Source organism: Vulpes vulpes, chromosome 12 (genome assembly GCF_048418805.1).
Source record: "Vulpes vulpes isolate BD-2025 chromosome 12, VulVul3, whole genome shotgun sequence".
Taxonomy (NCBI): domain Eukaryota; kingdom Metazoa; phylum Chordata; class Mammalia; order Carnivora; family Canidae; genus Vulpes; species Vulpes vulpes.
This window is the reverse complement of record NC_132791.1, coordinates 69,909,775-69,933,446: the sequence shown is the minus strand read 5'-3', so window position 1 is coordinate 69,933,446 and position 23,672 is coordinate 69,909,775.

Genomic DNA, 23,672 nt, shown 5'->3' with positions numbered 1-23,672 from the left:
AAGGATGTTGCTAAGATATTGATCTTGACCCCAACAGGAGGGGCAGGGTTATTATTTACCAAGATGGGGATGATCACCAAAGGAACATGTTGGGAAGCAGAGTGGGTATGGGGTTGGAAACAGGAATTCAGTTGATGATGTGCAATGTCTGAGACATCTGTTGGATATCCCCATTGGAGATGTTGAACAGGCAATGGGCTATTACAGACTGAAGGTCAGGGAAGATTTAGGTCTGGTAATAAAAATTTGTGATCCTTGATTGTATTGATGCTATTTAAAACCTTAGGATTAGAGGAGATCATCCAGGAAGGGAGTGTAGGAATAGAACAGTTGGAAGAATTACTCTCAGGGATTCAAAATCTTTAGAGATTCAAAGGGTAAGAAGAATCCAGGAAAGAAGCCAGAGATGGAAAATCTATTGGGAAAAAGGAAGCATAGGAAGATGTGGCATCCAGGAGGCAAGAGAATAAGGTATTGGAAAGAGGAGGCAGCAATCAGATGTGACAAAAGGTAGTAGGTAGTTCAAGTAGGATGGGGACTATGAATCAGTCACTAGACGTAGCAACTGGGAAGTCATTAGTGACCTTAGCAAGAGCAGCTTCAGTGGGGGATTGGAGAAATAAGGCATAATTGGGATTGGTGGAAGAGAAACAAAATGGAAAGACTATAAACAACTCTTTCAAAATGACTTCTGTTATGAAGAGGATCCAAGACCTGGAGCCATAGCTGGAAGGATACAGGACTAAGGGAGAAAAGGAATGAGGCAGACAAGAAAGGGGTCAAGTAGAGAAACCATGTTCTTGAACTTGCAAATGGAAATGCGCCCCGGTGCCCAAGAGAAGGAGTTGGCCTGAAGGGGAGCCCAGAAATTTGAAAGCCTGTTGAATGAAAGAATACAAAGTTGTAGAGGCAGTCAGGGCTTGTCACAAAGGCCTTTGAAGAATAATTGGAAAGGTTTGAGTTTATTATATGGGATATAGGGCACCATAGTGTATTTTGAGAAAGAGAAAGTTATGATTGGAGAAATCCATGGCTCTGACTATGGCCAGAAACTTTACACATGAGTAACTCACACAGTAACTTCCTCCTTCCAAGTGACTCTGCCCAGATTCAACCCTTCTTTGATTCATTCTATTGTAGCTAGATCATTTCTGCTTTGCTTTGCTTCTTTATTTTTCTTTAAAGTAGATTCTATGCCCAGCATGGAGCCAATTGCAGGGCTTGAACTCATGACTCTGAGATCAAGACCTGAGCCGAGATCAAGAGTCAGATTCTTAACTGACTAAGCTATCCAGGTGCCCCTACTTTACCTTTTTTTGTATTATGTCCCTAGTTTATAGTTGTTATCTGCAAAGATCAGGTCCAGTCTGTACTTCTTGGCTGTGTTGGAAGCAAAAAGTGAGTGTCTTATATTTTTGGCAAAACATGCAGGCTGTATGAACTATTCCGTCAAAGGCATATTTTCTAGACCCTTTGACTTCTCCTGTAGTCTTCTTCTAGATGCCAGCTGTTGATGGCTCTCTCAAGTTAGAGTGCTTGAATTAGAATATATCATGATGGTATCACACTTCCTAGCCAGATGACGTCATCAGAAATTTTACTGTACTTAAAAAATACTTTATTTATTCATTTGAGACAAATATATATATGTATATCTATATCTAGAGAGAGAGAGAGAGAAAGAGAGAGAGCATGAACAGAGAGAGGGGCAGAGGGAGAAGCAGACAGGGATGCTGAGCCAGGAGCCTAATGCTGGGGTTGATCCCAGGACCTGGAAATCATGACCCGAGCCAAAGGCAGATACTTAACTATCTAAGCCACCCAGGAGCCCTTTACTGTACTTTTTCAAACAGATTGGACATTGAAAGGAAAGATCCAAGTACTGATAATAAGCTTTCTTTCTAAGTCAACTGGTCTGAGGTATACCTTTGCTCCAATATCTAATATGTCGCTTTTAAATTCCATAGCACTTGATGTTTCCTTTGCTAATTTGACAAGGTCAGTTTCTGCACACATGTTAGATGACCAGTGATTCCCCAAATGAGCCTAACATTGCTTCACTTCTGTTTCCTGATTTCTCTCCTTAATGGCTAATAGGTATAAGCCACATATAGAGCCAAATGATCCAAGCATTGTCCCTGAAAAAATCAATTTATATTTACTCAGCTTGTTCAGTCAATATTAAATTAAACCAAATCATGACATAGAAAATGAAAGCTGGATCATACCAAGCCACCGATTCATTCAAGACAAAGCTATTTGAATCCCTCTTTAAATGGGGCAGTAATTTTTGATAGACACTCAAGTGATGGCTTGAAAATCATGTTGGTCCGTGTAAAATCTTCTAAGCTTCCTGCATGTACAACATAGCTCGTGTACAAAGTATCAGGTCTGTGTGGGCTTTGACAACAATAGATTAGGCTTTCTAGAATGTTGAGTGAAAAATTGAATGATTATTAACAGAGGACTCAAGGGAACAGTAAAAATGATAGGCTTCTCATTAGATAGGCTATAAATTGACAATATGGGGTGCTTGAAAGCATTATCTTAATATTTTAGGAAGCCAGCAGTGTGGCTGAAACCAATTAGACCTCAGCTTCACAGTTCAGGACAAATAGACCCATTATCAGCTGAGCACTGTATTGTGCTTGTCATGGTTCATAACAGAGAACAGAATGGGAAGTATTTCCTTCTGTGGAAATGGATTCATTAATTTAGTCATTCATTCAAAAAAATGTATGTGTCAAGATGAGTAAGACATGATTAAGCAACTTGAGATTTAGTTGGAAATGACAACACATTACCAAAATGGACCATCTCAGGTCATAATTAACTCCATAGTGCTATGTGCCAGCTATGGTGGGCTCTAAGGGAAAAGATCAGTGTACCTGGCACAGCTGCAGGGTAAGCAGAGGTGGACTGCACTAAATGGGATCACTGAGCCTCTGGGCCCAACTTGAAATTTTATCTTTTTAAAAAAGGCCTTAGGGGATGCCTGGGTGACTCCGTAGGTTAAGCATCTGCCTTCAGCCCAGGTCATGATCCCACGTTCTTGAGATCAAGCCCCACTTCGGGGGGCGGGGTGTCCATGCTCAGCAGGGAGTCTGCTTCTCCTTCCCTCTCTACCTCCCCCCCTGCTCATGCTTGTGCTCCTGAAAAGACTAGTTCAAACACTAGTGAGTGTTCTTTTAAATCTATTAAATTGGCAATAATGAATAGCTTGGGTACTACTAAATATATGGGAAGTTGCCCTATTATATGCTTTCTTGAATGAAATAGAGGTTCTATTTATTTTATTTTATTTTTAAAAAAGATTTTATTTATGTATTCATGAGAGACACAGAGAGAGAGGCAGAGATACAAGCAGAGGGAGAAGCAGGCCCCATGCAAGGAGCCTGATGTGGGACTCGATCCTGGGACTCCAGGATCATGCCCAGGGTGGAAGGCAGGCGCTAAACCACTGAGCCACCCAGGGATCCCAAAACAGAGGTTCTAAAGGAGAAAATCAACAGCAATTCTAATTCTGGAATTAGAATATATCCAGTTTTGGTCAATAAGTCAGGATGCTTTCACAAACATACCACAGACTGGGTGGGTTAAGCAAGAAACATTTATTTCTCATAGTGCTAGAGGCTGGGAAGTCTAAACTCAAGGTGTCAGCAGATCCAGTGTCTAGAGAGGGCCTATTTCCTGGCCCAGAGATGGTTGGACTCCACCCTCATGACCCAATTGCCTCCCGAAGTTCCCCACCTCCTAGTATAATCACACTGGGGCTTAGAATTTCAACATAGGAATTTTGAGAGGATACAAACATTCAGTCCATACCCCAGCGTTGTTTGCTATCATTAAAAGAAATTCACCCAATGCTCCGTGTTATTTACGTGATTCTATACCTTGTTTTTTCATCTCCTATTAGAGTTTTGAGAATTTTTCATATTAACCCATAAGTATCTAGTTCATGTTTTATGGCTGTATGGTATTTTGTTGTGTGCGTGTGCCTTAACTTATTGAACTCTTACTTGTAGACATTCATTTCAAGCCCCAAGGATGGATTGTGATTCGTGGTGGTTCCATTCCTGCATACCCTTCTCCCATCCTGACTCTCCTCGCCAACTCTCCTAATTCCAGAATATGCTTTAGCAGTTGGTATGTGACCTTGCCAATGGGATGTGAAAGGAAGTTAGCAGAAAGTTTCTGGGAAATGTTTGTTTCTATGACTGAAATAGATATTAACTGGAAATGGTCCCTCTACCGCCAGATCTGATAATACTACCTTAATAACCATCCTGAGGCTGTGATGCAAGCTAGCCTAAAGGACCAAGCTTATGTGCCAAAGATGACAGTAGAAATATGGAAAAATCCTGGGTCCTGGGTTGATGAACACTTAATTATTTCCAGAGCTAACCTATTTCTGTACTCTTGTTAGATGAGATGGTGGGATATTTCTATTATTTTAAGCCTATTGAATTAGAATTTTCTGCTATTTGTAGCCAAAAGCATCCCAATCTATACTGTTGGGCTATGTGTGTCTTTTAAAAAACATCTTATTTTGAAATCTTTATAGACTCACAGGAGGTTGCAAAGATAATGTAGAAAGTCCTGCATTCCCTTTATTTATCATCCCTCAATGGTAATAGCTTGTGTACCTAGAGTACACATCAAACCCACAAAATTAACAATAGTGCAATGCTACAGATCTTGTTCAGTTTTTACTATTTTTACATACATTTCTGTATGTGTGTGTTTCTCTCTGTGCACATAATTCTATGCAGTTTTATCCCATATTGAATTTGTATAGCCACCACCACAATCAAGGTATAGAATTGATTCCATCAGCACAAAGGATCTCCATCATGCAATACCTTTATACTCCACCCATTCTGACAGCCACTAGTATGTTCTTAGCCTCTGGAGTTTTGTCATTTTTGGTGGTTATATAGATGGAATCATATAGTATGCAATGTTTTAGGACTGATTTTTTTTTTTTAACTAAGTGTAAAGCCCTTGAGAATCATTCAGGTTGTTTCATGTATAGTTAATTTATTCTTTTTATTACTAAGTATGTTCTATTATATGGATGTACCAGGATTTATTGAACCATCCTGTTCCCAGTTTTTCCAATTATAAATAAAGCTTCAATGAATATTCACATATAGATGTGTGTGTGTGTGTGTGTGTGTGTGTGTGTTGTGTATTAGTGTAAATTTTTATTTCTCTGGGATAAACGCCCAAGAATGTGATTTCTGGGTCATTGAGTAAGTCCATGCTTAATTGCATAAATAACTGCCAAACAATTTCCCAGAGTGGCTATACCATTTTACATTTTGACTGGCAGTGTATGTGAGTCTTGATTTCTCTGCAGTGACCAGCATTTGGAATTACATCACAGGGGCACCTGGGTAGCTCAGTGGTTGGACGTCTGCCTTTGGCTCAAGTCGTGATCCCGGGGTCCTGGGATCAAGTTCCGCATCAGCCTCCCTACAGAGAGCCTGCTTCTCCCTCTCCCATGTCTCTGCCTCTCTCTCTCTGTGTCTCTCACGAATAAATAAATCAATCAGTCTGGAATTACACTACATTTTCCTTTTTTTAAGTTATCTTTCTGAGTGTGTCATGATATCTGATTTAAACATTTTTCACTTTTTCGAAGGATGCATAGAAATTACTAACAGTGGTAACATTGGGGAAAACAATTTGAAATGAGAAGGAAGAATAGATGTTTTATTTGTAAACTTTCCATTTTGTTTGGATTGGCTTCTGTACATTTACTTGGTCAGCAGGATTATGGGCTGTTGTTTTGGTTTTATCTTTACAGTTCTGCTTTAAAATCCGTAATAAATGTTTAAAAACTCTGAAATTATTTCAGACTGGAAATGAATGTCTGTATACCTCCCTCTGAGTTGACACCCAAATGAATATCAGGGAAAACCTGCAAGCTTCTAATAAGGTTGGGTGTCCTGGTTTTACATTTCACTGTCTTAACACTCATTTACCAAAGTGAATGTAATTATTCCTTTGTGACTGCAAATTTGCCAGATTACATCCTGTTCTAGACATGAGTCCATTTGTTGTCTTCTGAAGTCACACAAAGCAGAATATATTTTCTTGTTAAATGCCATGCTTAATAGTATTTTGGAATGTAATTGCTTGTGTTTTATGCAACCAAAAGGGAGTGCAGAACACATTGCATCATACACTGCCTTCCTTGAAGTCTGTTTGTTTCCCCCACAATACAATCACAAATGCTTGTGATTTGATCATTTTAAGAGGAATGTTTATACCTCGTTGGTTTTTTTGAGTAAGTTTGCATAAAAGTAAATGTGTAAACATTGGTTATCTGCTGCCTGAATAATGAATCTCAGAAAGGCCTGCAAACCCTTTGCATTCATCAGAGACCGAAAAATTGCCTAATCAAGCACCACGAAAGGAGCAGAAATAGCATGAAGTACCGGGCAGGTAAAGTGCATTATGGCTGGGGAGAATCATTTCAGCTCCTTCAAAGTCATTACCGTTTGACCCAAATGGGTTGGTTGTGTTGTAGAGCATGCTGAGTGTTCACATGTGTTCATGTCCTTCAAGCCAGATCCCAGCAGGAGCACACTGGTAGTAAAATGAGTTCGGTTCATTACCAGTTGCAACAAGGGAGAACACATACCATGGGGAAACCATGGATGTCTTAGTGAAAGAATGTTGAAATCTACTATAGGAGTTGGATGATTGGGCAGAGGACCTGAGGACACTGGGCTTTCCTCTAAATTAACTGTCAGAAAGCAGGGGCAATTCTATAGTTGGATATCTAAATCTTATCTCTTGAGAGATTGAGTATCTAAATCTTATCTCTAGACTGGAACGAACATAGAGTTCTAACAGGTAAAGAAGTAACCATCTGTTATCTTAGCCAAGAAGGGGGGGTGCTTGATATTTGGTGGGTGGGCACAGTGACCTTGATTTTTGTGTCTGCTTAGAAAAAAATTATGTAGTAGCCTAGTTTTTTCTCATTGAATATGTCGTCTCAGAGTAGCCTTATCTGAGGTTGGTATGCTATGAGCTTGTTAATGTTCCACAAAAGAAAAGCATGGTCTAGCTGTGGGTGCCAGCTTCTGAATGTCAGTAGCTCTTCCTATATTTTTCTTTCAGATAAAGGGCTAGTATCCAAAATCTATAAAGAACTTATTAAACTCAACACCCAAAGAACACATAATCCAATCAAGAAATGAGCAGAAGAATGAACAGACATTTCTTCAAGGAAGACATACAGACATCACCTGGCATCAGAGCGATACAAACAAAAACCACAATGAGATACCACTTCACACCAATCAGAATGGCTAAAATTAAAAGTCAGGAAATGACCAATATTGGTGGGAATGCAAGCTGGTGTAGCTACTCTGGAAAATAGTATGGAGGTTCCTCAAAAAGTTGAAAATAGAGCTACCCTATGAGTCAGCAACTGCACTACTGGGTATTTATACCAAAGATACAAAGGTAGTGATTCTAAGGGGCACATGCACTCCAATATTTATAGCAGCAATGTCCACAATAGCCAAACTATGGAAAGAGCCCAGATGTTCACTGACAGATAAATACATAAAGAAGATGTGATGTATATATATATACAATGGACTACTACTCAGCCGTCAAAAAATGAAATCTTGCTATTTGCGATGACATGGATGGAACTAGAGGGTACTATGCTAAGTGAAATAAGTCAATCAGAGATCAGAATATCATATGACCTCACTCATATGTGGAATTTAAGAAACAAAACAGAGAATTCTAGGAGAAAAGGGGAAACAATAAAACAAGATGAAATCAGAGAGGGAGACAAACCATAAGAGATTCTTAATAATCATAGGAAACAAACTGAGGGTTGCTGGAGGGGTGGGGAGTGAAGGGATGGGGTGACTGGGTGGTGGGCATCAAGAAGGGCACGTGATGTGATGAGCACTGGGTTTAATATAAGTCTGATGAACCAGTGACCTCTACCTCTGAAACCAATAATGCATTGTATGTTAAGTAACTGAATTTAAACAAACAAAGAATAGCACAGTCTTGCTGTGGGTGCCAGGCCAGCTTCTGAATGTCAGTAGCTCCTCCTATATTTTTCTTTCTCACACGGGTGAAAAAGTTGAAGTGACCATACCATGGTTTGAGATATGGACCATAGCTTCATGTATGCAGTACTCATGTGGCTTTTCAATATATTTCATTTATATGCCATAGCTTTTCAGCCTGGTTTTCAAATATGTTGTCATTATCCCAAGGTTAAATGCACACACAAAATGCATGACTTTCCCATCATCCTGGAAGTCAGTCTCCAGAGCCTGTCTGATCCAGCCTTCTGCCTGCAGGCTAAGCTGCCCATAATGACTGTGAAAAATTGATGTCTTTTCTGCTTTTAATGATCTAACTGAAGGGAAGAAAAATTCCACTGTTTCCTTCAGAAGTCCATAGCTTTCACTCTGACCCTTTGAAAATGTTTTTCTATTCCATCCTCCATGGAGACGCTGTCTCTTTTGTGTAATTGAATTCATTTCTTGGAGCAGACGTTAGAAGGAAGGACTCAAAACCAGGAAGGCTTTGCACTGAATCTGGCCAGCTGGCCTGTTTTATTTTGTATACAGTGTATTTTACAAAGGGAAGAGGTTTTATATAAAATCCATCTTTTCCCATCCCTTGAAGAATCAGAATATTTGGCCACTTTGGGTAGCAGTCTGGTTGGAGCTAACAGCTGTTCCTTTAGCTTATCCAGAGATTTCCCTAGCCCCGTCACCACAGCCTGTTGCCCCTCATTTGTGTTTCCTACCTCAGTCTTGAAACCTTGAGCTTTCAATCCTGGCATAGACTCTTTTTCTCGGCTGTTTGTACATATTTCTCAAAACAGGCTGTGGATTATCTGTACATATTTCTCAAAACAGGCTGTGGATTATCTAGTGGCCCAGGGGGAATATTCAATGTTATACAGTAAACAGATCTAGCTAGAGTGTTAAACCCAATATGGACATATTATGGAATATAAATGGAAAATGGATTTAAATTTAGAAATTAAATCTAGAAAATAGATTTAAATCTGGAAATTAAAAAAAAAATCCTGCTTCAGGAAGCTGCCTTAGGTTATATCTGCAACCAACCTATAGGATTATCATTGAGGAGAGATGTGTATCCTCATCTTTGCCATTGGAATCACTTTGGTAGAAAAGTTCTAGAAGAGCAGTAGTCATGTAATAATCTCGAGTTTATTTATTTCCTCTTTTTGCAGACTTTCAGAGTGTCACAGAATTTTTGAAATGGAAGGAAATTTAGATGCTAACTAATTTAGATGTTAACTAGCTTTTAATTAACCAGTTTATTAGGTATAAAAGACCAATTCAAAAGGTGGTCTGTAGAGAAAGAACCCAGATATTCAGATTTCAAATTGTAAGCATAATGGCAAGAAGAGTTATACATACTATTAGGTAGTATTGCTATCTCTTTGGTTTGATAATTCTACTTGTTAATTATGGAACAGCAGGTAGACAGCTTATGTCTCAAAGAAATTTAAAGGTGAATAGTATGACAAATAGTCTTTGTTGACGTTTAAGATAAATTAGTTCAGTTAAGTCTCAAACGGAAGTTTCTTATTGCACCAGGATCAATGTACGTGATTTTATAGGTTGACACCTTTGGATAGTTTCAACCATGAATTTTCAGTCATCTGAAGCACAGACGTTTCTGAGCAGAGAGAGAGAGAGTGAGAGAGCAAGAGAGCAATAGTGTTTAAATGCGACCTATAGTGTTTTCCTCACCTTTCACAATGTAATGAAAATAGCATATTTATGGATCGGAATTCATGCTTCTGATTTAATGAGGCACACATGTGTTTTCCCCTTTAGTAATAGTTTCTTGAAACTTATTCTTGTTAAGGAGTTGATGTCAGAGTTAAATTTGTATACCTGTAGTAGAATAGTAGTTGGCAAAATTTTGAACAATATGATATTACAGCAGAAAGAATTTGATAGATTATTTGTGGTTGCAGAAGCTAGACTCTGACTTGTCGAAGCAGTTAAACTGATTTCAGAGAAGCAATCATGAGTTGTACTTGAAGAGTTTATTTCTTGGCAAATCTCCAATGGTGAATTGCTTCTTTTCCAAGTTCCTTTGGTTATTTATATCAACTACTATGATGGATCATAATTACTTTGTCTCGAAAGAAAATGATTAATAACTACTGCCAAAAATACACGATGCATAAAAAGTATTTCCCATAATGTGCAACTTTGAAACTTCTATATCCTTCATAAGTGGCTATTATGAAGCATGGTTGCTACAGTAATTATGCTTGAAGAATATTCAGTGTTGCTTTATATATATATATATGTATATATATAGGCAATAACATCATTTATATATAGGCATAATTTATATATATATACATTATATATATATGCATATATATATATATATATATGCAATAACATCACTCAGTTGGATAGGAGCTCCAGGAACTTACTGGATCCAAACATATGAATTGGCTTTTATAGGTCAAGGTAGCTTGACTATAATTAATTTAATATAATTTAACCTCAACTCTCAATTACCTTCCTCATCATATTTGTACACCTTGGTGAACCTTATATTCAATATATACAAGAACAAATTCATGATCTTTTCTTGCAAAGCTGGCGTCCCTGCCTTAGGAGACATTACCACTGTCCATTCAGCTCAGTAAGCTGGAAACCTGTATCCCATCTTTTATGCCTGAGGCTGCGAAATTTTGTTCCTGTCTATGTCTAGCACTGCTTCTATGTCCATCCCTGTAGCTAATTGTCATTTCTTCAGATGGGGGTGTGCCATATTTCTTGCCACCATTAATTTTTTCTGTGTACTACACTCCCTACTTTGAATCCTCTCTGCATACACCTGTTACTCCCTTCCTTTACCAACACAGATTTTTATTTATGCTTCAGAGTCCTTCAGCTTTAATACCTGGGGAAAGCCTTTATATTTTCACAGACATGTTAGATTCCTTTAAATATTTGTCCTGGAACTACGTTCTTTCTCTTTCCAACGTTTGCCTCAATTTTAGGGGGAGGGGTTGGTATTTGGTGGTATTCTTCACTTATAATAAAATTTAGCCTTTTCATGTGGATAGTTCGATGAGTTTGTCAAATGTATAACCACTATAATCAAGGACAATCATTATATGGTCTCATTCATTTGGGGAATATAAATAATAGTGAATAGAAGGGAAGGGAGAAGAAATGGGTAGGAAATATCAGAAAGGGAGACAGAACATGAAGACTCCTAACTTTGGGAAATGAACTAGGGGTGGTAGAAGGGGAGGAGGGCGGGGGGGTGGGGTGAATGGGTGATGGGCACTTGACAGGATGAGCACTGGGTGTTATTCTGTATGTTGGCAAATTGAACACCAATAAAAAATAAATTTATTATTAAAAAAAGAACATGCATATAGCACAGAGTAATGAAGGTATATGGCACAGTAAAAAAAAAAGATCTATAATATTTTCATTAGCACAAAAAGTGACTCGTGCATGCCCCTTTGCAAGTCAGTTCCCTCTCCCCCATCCTTCAGCCTTTGATAACTATTGGTGTGATTTCTTTCCCTATGGTTTTACCTTTTTTCCAGAATGTCATATGGATGAAATACTAGGTATATAGCTTCTATTACCCTGCTTCTTTCACTTGGTATAAGGGTTTTGAGATTCATTGATATTTTTGCTTGTATCTGTAGTTCATTCCTTTGTTTCTAAGTAATATTCCATTGTATGGTGATACTACAGTTTGTTTACACATTCAATCTGTTCATTTGTTGATTTATATTTGGGTTGTTTCCAGTCTCTGGCTTTTAAGAACAAAGCTGCTATGAACATTCACCTCCAAGTCTTTGTATGGACATATGTTTTTCTATATCTTAGATAAATACAGAAGAGAGGAATGCTGAGTCATATGGTAAATGTAAATTTACCTTCATGTGAAACCAGCCAACTGTTTCCCAAATGGTGTATGCTATTATACTATTTCATATTTCCATCAAGAGTACGTGAAAGTTCTAGTTGCTCTGCACCCTCACTAGTAGCTGGTACCATAAATATTTTAAAATGTAGGCATTTATGCAATGTATTGATATTTCATTGTGGTTATTGTGTCTTCCTAATAGGTATTGATGTTGAGTGTCTTTTCATGTGCTTATTGGTATTTGTATACCTTCTTTGGTAAAGTAGGTGTTCAAATCTGTCCATTTTTTCTGGATTGTCTTCTAAGTGTTGCATTGCAAGAGCTTAAAATAAATATATTCTGGATACAAGTCTTTTTTTTTTTGTAATCAGATATTTGTTTTGTCAAACTGTTTTACGACATTGTTGTATATCTCTGCCAGCAGTTATGAGAGTGCTAATTCCTCCACATCCTTGTCAACACTTGGTATAGTTAATCTTTTTAATTTTAGCCACTTGGATAAGTATGTGTGTTTCAAATAGACTTTATTTTTTAGGACAGTTTTTGATTTACAGAAAAACTGAAAATATGAAAAGTTTCCATATACCTAGCTTTCAGTTCCCACTATTATTAGCTTCTTACATCAGTATGGTATATTTGTTACAACTCATAAAGCAATATTGATAATGTCCATACTTTATTTAAATTTCTTTAGATTTTTCCAAATTCCTTTTTCTATTCTAGGATGCTATCTAGAATACCAAATTGCATTAAGTTGTCATGAATCCTTAGGATCCTCTTGGTTGAGAGATATTTTTCATTGTGTTTAAATTTGCATTTTTCTAATAACTAGTGATGTTGCACTTCTTTTCATGGGCTATTTGCCATCTGTATATCTTCTTTGGTGAAGTGTCTGTTCAAATCTTTTGCTCATTTTTTATTATTTTTGAGTTTTGAGAGTTTTTAAAAAATATTCTGGGTACAAATCTTTGATCAGATATATTCTTTGCAAAGTTTCACCATCCCCCCGCCCCCATCTGTGGTTTGTGGCTTGTCTTTTCATTACCTGAACAGTGTCTTTTGAAGGACAAACATTTGCAGTTTTGGTGAGGTCCAATTTATCAGTGTTTTCTTTATATGCTTCATGGTTTTTGTAACTTTTTAAGAAATTACGCCTAACCCCAGGTAAAAGCAATTTTTTCCTTTGTTTCTTCTAAAAACTTTATATTTAGATTTTTGTATTTATGTATTTATATTTATTACAAATAATATATAATATAGTCATTATTATGTATTTATATTTAGTATTTATGTCCTTGGAAGTTTATTAATAGCAATCTACATAATAGTTTGAATTTTACATTTGATTTTGTGCAGTTGGACATCTTTTTCAGATCAGTTTTACACCCACACAGTCAAAAGTTAATATACTTTAAATCTCAGTGACTCAGTATTTTTTCTTTTACGTTTCTTAGCTCATGGATTGCCTTTGACTCTAAAAGTTCTTTCCATGCCAGCATTACAATTCAATTTTTGAAATATATAAATATTGTGTGTCAATCACAGTTCCTTGGTTGCAAGCAGTAGGAACCAACTCTGCTTCTTTAAGCTAAGCAGGTAATTTATGGAAGACTATGAAGGAACAAGGTTTAAATAGAAGGAAATGATTAACTCCAAAGCTTCTTGCAAGTATGAACTGCTCTTTTGTCTTGCCCAGTCACCTTCACTGCAATAAATAACCTGAAACCATCTTGCTTTCTGGAGTAGGGTGGGGGTGGAAGAATATTGTATTTGTTTCTTGGCTCAAAATTAAAAGTGGAGGGTTGGAAGGGACTGGGAAATGACAACTATCACTTGGCTTAGCTTGGTCATGCGCTCACTCATTGGCTAGGATGGATGCCCTAATCAACAGCCACATCAGACTTTATTTAGGAGGGAGAAAGGCCCTTCCTTGAAAGGAATTTGGATGCTTGTACTTAAAGGAAGGATGTATATTGGGCAGCCTCAAATAACAAATGTTCTCACTATATAACATGCTGCTTTGAAACTCTCCTTTTGGTGTGTGTGTGTGTGTGTGTGTGTGTTCCATCTCGTACACAGAAACTGAAATGATTTGTAAATAGGTATTTCTGTCTAAATGAAGGCATCAATCTGGCCCAAATATATCACTGAAAAACCAACTGGTAGTTCATATTTAAGAGAGAAAATATATTCTAGATTGAGAAAGAACCAGGAGCCAGGACAACTATATTCTAGTTCCTTCTCTAAATAGGATAGTAACTGGCTATGATCTTGTCAAGTCTTTTAGGTTATTGGAGTCTCAGTTTCCTTAACTATGGAATAAAATTAATAAACTACATTACCTCTAAGTGTTTTCCTGCTCTAAATTCTGTAATTCTAAGGATATCAGATATACAAATGTTATCTGCTTTTGTGTGTAACAAGAAAACTGAATACACAGAGACATACATAGGCACACTAAGTTGCAGAACAAAATCTAGGAAACCCAATTAAATTTAAATTTGGGATAAATAACAAATAATTTTATAGGTAGTAAAAATGATCAAACATAATAAAAATTATTTGTTGTGTATTTCAAATTCAAATTTAACTGGGTGTTTTGTATTTTTAGTTGGTAAATCTGGCTACCATAAGACAGACTCACACACAGAAAAAGAATCAATTCGTACGAAGAACTAGAGGCAGTTTCTTGGATTAGCATTGTTATGTAACTTTTTTCTTGATTGAACCTTTAGCTGCTTCATTATAATTTTTACCTGAACTCAAGGGGTTTTCTAGATAAAATAAAAATTTCTTCCCTTATTGTAATACTATCTTGATTTGGTCTCTTAAGAAATAGTGATTTTTTGTTTAAGCAAATATTTCTCATTGGCCTTCATGAATTTGCTAATAGTGCTGTCATATACAAGCACATGTTAGGCCTTTACCTGGGACATAAGTGTATTTTTCTAAGCAGCTTAGTGGATTGCTGGCTGAATGAGTATTTTGCCTTGGTGAGAGATGAGGTTGACTATATCAATAAAACCCATTGGCTTTCTTAATCTCCTTTGTTTTGTGCTCTTGTACCTATTAATCACAAAGAAGCTGCTTATCCTTCATCATCTTGGCTTTGATGGATATGTTACCTAGTAAGTCCAGACCTTCAGACCTGAATAATCACTTGGGGCCTCCTGTTATAAAGGTTCAATAACAAGACAACAGAGATACTGTTGATATACGAGCTCTTTTTCGTTCATGCTTTCCTTACTACATGCACCAAAATGACAGAATATCTTTATTCTGTGTTTATAATTTGCCATTGCTATTTTAACTTTGACATTTAATGCATGAGGAGCTGAATCTGAACATGGGCTTCTCATTTGTAAGTCAGATTCTGGGATTTGAGGGCCGGTGTGCTTTTACAGACAAAATTTAACTCATTAACAAGAGTAAGGTCTCTTTTGTTATGGCTCTAATACGGTTAGTACAGAGAGTAATCGCTCATAATAGTCTATGGCTCTGCTGTCAGAAAAGTCAAAACTAGAGTAGTAGAATGAAGAAATGAATCAATTGGCTCCTGAGATAAAAGAAGTAAATACAAAAGAAAACCATTTGATTGTGTTGGAATTCAACTGAAAAAGTAAATGAATTTGGGGAGAGTGATGTGGAGATTGTATGAATCTTCTAAAATAGAATTTCCTAGTGGTTTGATAAACAACTGGAAGATTCCACAGTTCCTTCCCTATGTTTGTTTCTGAAAATCATGGCCAGGAGAAAATGCTGAGTTGAAGGTTTATACATTTCCTAAACATGTTAAGTAAAATGGACTTCTTGCTTACAAACCTTGGCAATCACTGAAGCACTTTTATTATATCTTCTTGAGACTCCTACTGTTTTTTTTTCTGCTCATGCTTTTAATACAGTCTATTTAAGTCTGTTTTTAAACTCTAACGCTGAACTTTAATAAGCATCCTGTTTCTGCTCTGACCAACTTAGTTTCTATTTTATTTTTATCTTCTCAGTTTATTTGGACATTCCATGTAGGACTAAAAAGAAGGGCCCCAAAAGCATTATTTCTCACCTGTCATAGAGTGTGTGTTTCACATCCTACAAGATCATCTCATATTCTGGATTTCCCTCCTAAGATTGTCATGATCTAATAGAATCTTTTCTTGATTGCCCCTCATTCTTGATTACGCCCTGTTGTTCCTGTGTCAAAGCTGATGTATTACCATAAGCCCCATTCAATCAAAGCCTCAGTAAATAGATGGTTAAAAAATTTGTTCTCAACTTGATCCATTTCTTTCTGTCTCCACAGACATCTCCCTTCTTCCACCTGCCTTCATCTCTTGCTCAGGCTACTGCAGTAGACTTCTAGGAATCCCTCCATTGCCACCATCTCTCCTTTATATCCACTCTCCAAAAGGTACCCGATGATCTTCTTAAGTCCCCATGTGAACCCCTCTTGTCCATCTCACCAACTGCAAATATATGATTTGTATGATTTGTTTGAAAATCATACATTTATTTAACTCATGAATGAGGAAACCCATGAGCTCGCTCATGCAGTTAGTTCCAAGAGGGGTATGTGTTGCCACAGATGTGTTGAAGATCAGTGAAAAAATAAAAGCAAAGAAAACTGGAGTAAGAATGCTAAGTTAGGTAAAACATGGGTGAGATGCTGCAGAGAATTTAAGCCCTAGCCTTTGGGATTATTTGCTCTCCCAGCAAAGATTGGTTTGTTGGTTTTCTACAAATTTTTAAAAAAAAATGTTTATTGGGCTGCCCTGGTGGCCCAGCTGTTTAGCGCCACCTGCAGCCTGGGGTGTGATCCTGGGGACCCTGGATGGAGTCCCACGTTGGGCTCCCTGCACGGAGCCTGCTTCTCCCTCTGCCTGTTCCTCTGCCCCCTCTCTCTCTGTGTCTCTATGAATAAATAAATAAAATATTTTTAAAAAATGTTTATTTATTTGACAGAGAGAGTGAGAGAGAAAGAGAGCACAGGCAGCAGGGAGGGACAGACGGAGAAGGAGAAGCAGGCTCCCTGTTGAACAGGAAGCCCAATGTGGGGCTAAGTCCCAGGATCTCAAGGTTATGACTTGAGCGGAAGGCAGATGCTTAACTGATTGAGCCACCCAGGCGCCCCTGGACTGACCTTCTTATTTATCAAAACTCGTGTCCTAGTTTGCTTCCCTTTGGTCACCAGAGTTCTCACTACACTGACCTCCTTTCCATGTCTTTAGCTTTTGTGTTTACTGTTCCCTCTGCCTGAAGTGTTTGGTAGACTCATTCTTCAGATTAAACCTCTTGGATGGTCCTGTTCTCAACGTTCTAGCTAAATCTCTCCTTCACTGACATCTGATTCACTCTGAAAGTCACCATCCTTTTCCTTTATTCCTCAGCAGTGGTGAAAACCTGTATGTATATTTGTCTGCATGTATATATGTAGGCATTTGTCTCTTAACTAAAATACAAGCTACACGAGGCCAGAGACATTATCTGTCTTGTTCATTACTGTATTTCTCTTGCCAGAAACAATGGCTACTCACGATAGGTGCTTGATAGTTACATGTTCAATGAATGAATGCCTAAAGACTCGTCAGGATGAATGGCTAAATAAGATGTGGTATACATATACAATGGGCTACTACTTAGCCATAAAAAAAAAAAAGAAATCTTGCCATTTGCAATGACATGGATGGAACTAAAGGATATTATGCTAAGTGAAATAAGTCAATCAGAGATCAGAATATCATATGATCTCACTCGTATATGGAATATAAGAAACAAAACAGAGGATCCTAGGGGAAGAGAGGAAAAAATAAAACAAGATGAAATCAGAGAGAGCAACAAACCATAAGAGACTCTTAATCATAGGAAACAAACTGAGGGTTGCTGGAGGGGAGGGGGGGTCTGCAGATGGGGTAATTGAGTGATGGGCATTAATGAAGGCATGTGATGTAATGAGCACTGGGAATTATGTAAGACTGATCATTCACTGACCTCTACCTCTGAAACCAATAATACATTATATGTTAATAATTGAATTTAAATAAAATTTAAAAATTGAAAAAAAATAAAGACTTGTCAGAATGTATTTTCTAAGAATTTTGGATTTTGTTCAAATTTCATCTGAACAAGGGCTGTCATGTGTTCTTCTAAAGAAGGCATATCAGCATGGGGTACACTGGCAAATAGAAAAGTTTCATAGCTGATATGTACACCTCGAAAGTCAGAGCTCCTTTTCAGGTAGTCATGCTCCAAACCAAACTCTTTCCTGAAAATACATTTCCAAAGGTCCAATACAACAATCAAAACACCCTATCCTTGATTATACACAAGATCTCATGTGGAAATGTTAGTTATCACAGTGGCTTGTCACCCATATTAAAGATATGGGTTTCTCTTCTGCACTGCCCTCAAGACATCCTTATACTATAGTTTGTCTGAAGCCCAGGAATCTTCATTTGAAATAGCATCTGGACTAGATACTTAGGTGGCTCAGTGGTTGAGCATCTGCCTTTGGCTCAGGTCATGATCCTGGGGTCCTGGGACTGAGTCCCATGTCAGGCTCCCTATGGGGATCCTGCTTCTCCCTCTGTCTATGTGTCTCTCATGAATAAATTTAAAAAGTCTTAAAAAAATTTCCCTATGAAATAGTATCTGTTCTGACATTGTCAGTATGTAGAGCACATGTTGAAAAACACTGATCTAGGAAATCCAAGTATCCAGTTGTCTGCCTGGGTATTTGCATGGTATTTCAGGGCTGGCCAAACACAACCCTGGTAAACCTGCTCTGGGAGTCTGGCTCCCAAACACAAGGTCTTTAAGTAAGTAGTCACGTGTTCTGAGCAGGATCAATAAAGGGTGCAGAATTATTTAGACAAAGATGAAAGGTTTGCATTGGCTGCACAACTTAGCTGAAAGCTACACTAGCACTAAGCTGGTAACTATAAAAATGAAAGGGTTTTAAAGTTTGTAACTGCTTAAGGGACTTTGTTCACATTCCGCAGATTTTATCCCCATTGATTTTAGTATCCAATTTGAAGATTTCAAGGCCCTTCTATAATAAATGTTGGTAAAACATAAGTTCTTTGAACAGCCTCTTGAAAAGTTTCTTCTTTTTGCCATTCACCTCTTGTTTTACCCAAGTTCTTTGAAGTAATTCACCAGCTTTAGCGAGAATCTGGACGCTCCCTGTGACTTTCTTGCTGGAGGAGTACACAAGAAAAGACACCCCATATTCCCATCCCTGTTCCCACACAAACTGTGTGGTATCTTAGCTGGTGTAATAGGCAAAAATAAAGTAATACATAATCTCACTCAAAGGAAACTTTATTTTCAATCTGTAGTACCTAATATAAAATAAGGGAAGGCAAAAGAAAAGGCATTCATTTTACCTCTTAGGAATATTGGGTCTAGACCAGCCTGGAGTTGGAAAAGGGGATATGGGATGTTCAGAGGGAAGTGAAGAGTCACAAAGGACCACTTATGAGCATCTCCTACCTCTGAGATACTATACTTCCTGTTCAGCCAACAAAAGACATAGCTTGCCATTTCTGATTCTCTGAATACTTCTGTAATCTGTTATTAGAGTCACTGGTCAAATAGTCTATTCAAGCAAACAACCACTGTGGCTAATTTTGAAACACTGAATTGACTCAGTATTTCACCAAATTTGGATACATCTGGTGGCTCTCTTGTGCCTTGAGGACAAGCTTTGCAAAAGGGGATATTTGCATGGCACGACTGAAACAGGACTAGACTGGGTTTTGGGATGCATAGATTGTTATCCTAGTTTTGGTACTGATTAGCTCTGTGATTTCAATAGTCAGCTCATCTCACTGGGCCTGAATTTTCTTATCTGTGCAATTACCCCTGTATGGTACTGTACAGTTCATAAACATTTCTTATATGTATTATTTTATTTTATATACATAAAATTCCAAAAGGAACCATGAAACATATGGATATTATTCCCCGTGTTATAGATAAGAAAACAGGTCCTGATTCTGGTTGTGACTGAGTAGTTCCTATCAAATCAACTCTTCAAATAAAAATTATACACTCTAGGGCATCTGGATGACTCAGTAGGTTAAGTGTCTGCCTTCAGCTCAGGTCATGATCTCAGGGTCCTGGGATTGAGCTCTGCACTGAGCTCCCTGTTCCTCAGGCAGTCTGCTTCTCCCTCCACCCCTCCCCCAAATCATACTCTCTCTCTCTCAAATAAATAAATAAATAAATAAATAAATAAATAAATAAATCTTTAAATAAATAAAAAATCGTGCACTCTTAGCAAATGTTAAAAAAATCCAAAAGCACAAGATCATTTTCTCAAATCAGCCAGTTCTGGAAGGGAATCAACATTTGAGAGATAGAGTAGGACCATCAGAGGATAGATATAGATATGTGTATATACTTGGATTAGTATATATACATAGTATTTCTTACTCTGTTATCTGACAGACTCTAGAAGCAGTGCTGCCTCAGTGGCAATAAGCAAATCCAACACACAGATTTTGGTTTTCACTACCATCCTCCTGCAAAGAGAAACAGGGCTCCTTGGAGAAATGTCTGATTTTAGGGTTGGGGCAGAGAATGTTGGAGCATCTTGTTGCAACAGAAAGGAAGTCCTCAAAAAAACAAATTACTTGGTGGGAGTATATCAAAGGGACACAAGAGCTAGCTAAAGCTGCTCTCAGTGGCCAAACCTGGAATACTTTGAGGAGAAAAAAAATAAGTGCTTTAAAATTGGATTATAACACAAAATATAAAATAAGTTTTCATGAGTCTGTACTGATGTAAGTTAATAACTGAATGGATACATAAGGAGAATACACACATATTCTGCATAGAACTAAAAATAATTTATATAGATGAGCCCTCCTGAAAAGATGGAGCAAAACTTCCTATTCTTATGTGTAGACTGTTCATAGTGACTTCCTTCAAAATGGTACAGTGTGGAAAGAACCAAAAGGAGTAGCTTTCCACTGGAGAAACCTGCCAGCCACCACCTCAGCCAGGCGATCTATGTTCACATCATCTGTGCTAAGTCATGTTGACAGCATGTACCCTTGATACAATGTGAGAGTCGTACTTGACCTCTGTGATCTTCCTTCCCTAGAGCCTACAATTCCATTTTAATCATGTGAAAAGCATCAGACGAACCTAAATTGGGGGACATTCCACATAGTAGCTAACCAGTACCACTGAAAATTGTCAAAGTGATTACCAACACGGGAAAGTCAGAGAAACTGTCATAGTTCAGAGGAGTGAATGAAACATGTCAACTAAATGTAATTTTATATTCTGGATAGGGTACTGCAACGGGGGATGCCTAGGTGGGTCAGTGGTTGAGCATCTGCCTTTGGCTCAGGTTGTGATCCCAGGGTCCTGGGATTGAGTCCCACATCATGCTCCCTGTGGGGGAGCATGCCTCTGCCTTTGTCTCTGCTTGCCTCTCTGTATCTCTCATGAATAAATAAATAGAATATTTATTTTAAATATTCTAAAAAGGATCCTGCAACGGAAACACGCATTAGTTAAAAACTAAGGAAATAGGAATAGAGTACAGACTTTAGTTGAAGATAGCGTCAATATTGGCTCATTAGTCGTGACAAATGCACCATGCTAATGTCAGATTTTGGCATTAGGAGAAACTGAATATGCGGTACATAGGAACTTCTGTCAATATTTGTAACTTTTCTGTGAGTCTAAAATGATTCTCCAGGGGTGCCTGGCCAGCACTGTTGGAAGAGCATGCGACTCTTGATCATGCCCCATCTTGGGAGTAGAAATTACTTAAAAATAAATAAACATTAAAAAAAATTCTCAAAATGTTTAAAAATGCATGTGTATGAGAGAAGAGCAGCATTTCTTAAAGTCTAGGGAGTGTTTGAGTTTCTGTTTGACTCTGTTGGTTCACTGAAGACAAGTAGTTGGTTCTGAACTTATTAAATGATCTCGACTCAGCAAGCACTAATAAGTCAGAGCTTCCCAGGAGACTGTTTTTATATTTTCTTCCAATCTGTCAATAATCCCCAAGAGCGGGATTAATTTGCTTTGTGCTCAGGTAGACAGAATTCAACACATGATCAATGTGGTGCTTTATTGAGGAGACATTTCCCCCAAGAAGTAAAAGTGCTATTCCTGGTACTTCATAAAAATCCAGAGAATTGGGATCCCTGGGTGGCGCAGCGGTTTGGCGCCTGCCTTTGGCCCAGGGCGTGATCCTGGAGACCCGGGATCGAATCCCACATCAGGCTCCCGGTGCATGGAGCCTGCTTCTCCCTCTGCCTATGTCTCTGCCTCTCTCTCTCTCTGTATGACTATCATAAATAAATAATAATAAAAATAAAAAAAAAAATCCAGAGAATTGAAATAAAAGGCAGAAATAAAAATGTTTAACTATCCTAATGAAAAATGAAATGTTGGAAGCAATTCAACACATTAAAATGTTTGTAGCAAAATTGATGAAAATAAATATAAAACAGATAATAAAAAAAATCCTGGATGATATAAATGCCATAGTACTTCCTTGAGAAAGATAGCTCCAGATGGGGAATGTGCTTGGTTAAGACAATGAATGGTCAGCAAGCGATTTCTTCCATTCAGACCTAATGTGTTCCATCACAAAGCAATCAAATTTTAAGTCTCGGAAACCTTAACTTTTAGTAATTTTTTAAAAAGATTTTATTTATGAGAGAGAAAGAGAGAGGCAGAGACACAGGCAGAGGGAGAAGCAGGCTCCACGCAGGGAGCCCGACATGGGACTCGATCCCAGGACTCCAGGATCACGACCTGGGCCAAAGGCAGGCGCTAAACCGCTGAGCCACCCAGGGATCCCCCAACTTTTAGTAATTATTGGCAAGATGTGAAGGGAAAGGAATAGTACACAGACGTTAGCTGTTTTTATTTTGGGTTCATGCTTTTGGTTAAGAACACATCGTGAAACCAGAAATATATTAGAGAAATTCTCACTGTCCCTTATATAGTCGTTGTCAAAAAAGGTGTTGTGTACACGCAGGTACACTCATGCACACATACACAGGATACTGCAAACACACAGACCACACACCCAGATCCTCAGTATGCTGAGGGCTCAGAGAGGATGGACAGGGCCGCCTGATCCAGAGAGTCAGCTAGGTGGAGACAGGTTAAGAAATCTCGTGGTGCGAGTTTAAAAGATTAATTTATCAGATTTCCAGCCAAATGTTTGCTGAGGCTTTGAGAGCAGGGGGCTCAGGACAGGTAAGTTCAGCATAAGAGAATGTGATTGTGAGCAGGGTCAAGGACCGTTGGGGAGTTGCCCCAGAGTGAATTCCAGGGTTGGAAGTGAGCATGAAGACCCCTGAATAATCAGAATGTCAGAACAGGTCTTTATAACAGACCTCTCGAGGGAGGAATAAAATGCCATTTCCCAATTTAGTCCTAAAACACCCTCCACAGGGAAACTCCAGTGTAGCCTTGTAACAAGAATAATTGGTCTGGTGATTTCTGAGCAGCACATTTCATTGTTCATTGTCGCATCCCCAGTAATGAGAAATGTCACTGCTCGAGGAATCAGGACATGCTTCTGGCCTCAGTTCTACCTCCAGTTTAACTTGTAACCTTGGGGGAAAGCCTCTTACTGCTCTGACCTTACTTTTCCTTTTAAAAGGGAAGCTATTAGACTAGATGCTCTCTATGTCCCTTCCAAGACTATTTTTCCAAGACGCTGAGCTGGGTGATAGACGTAGCTG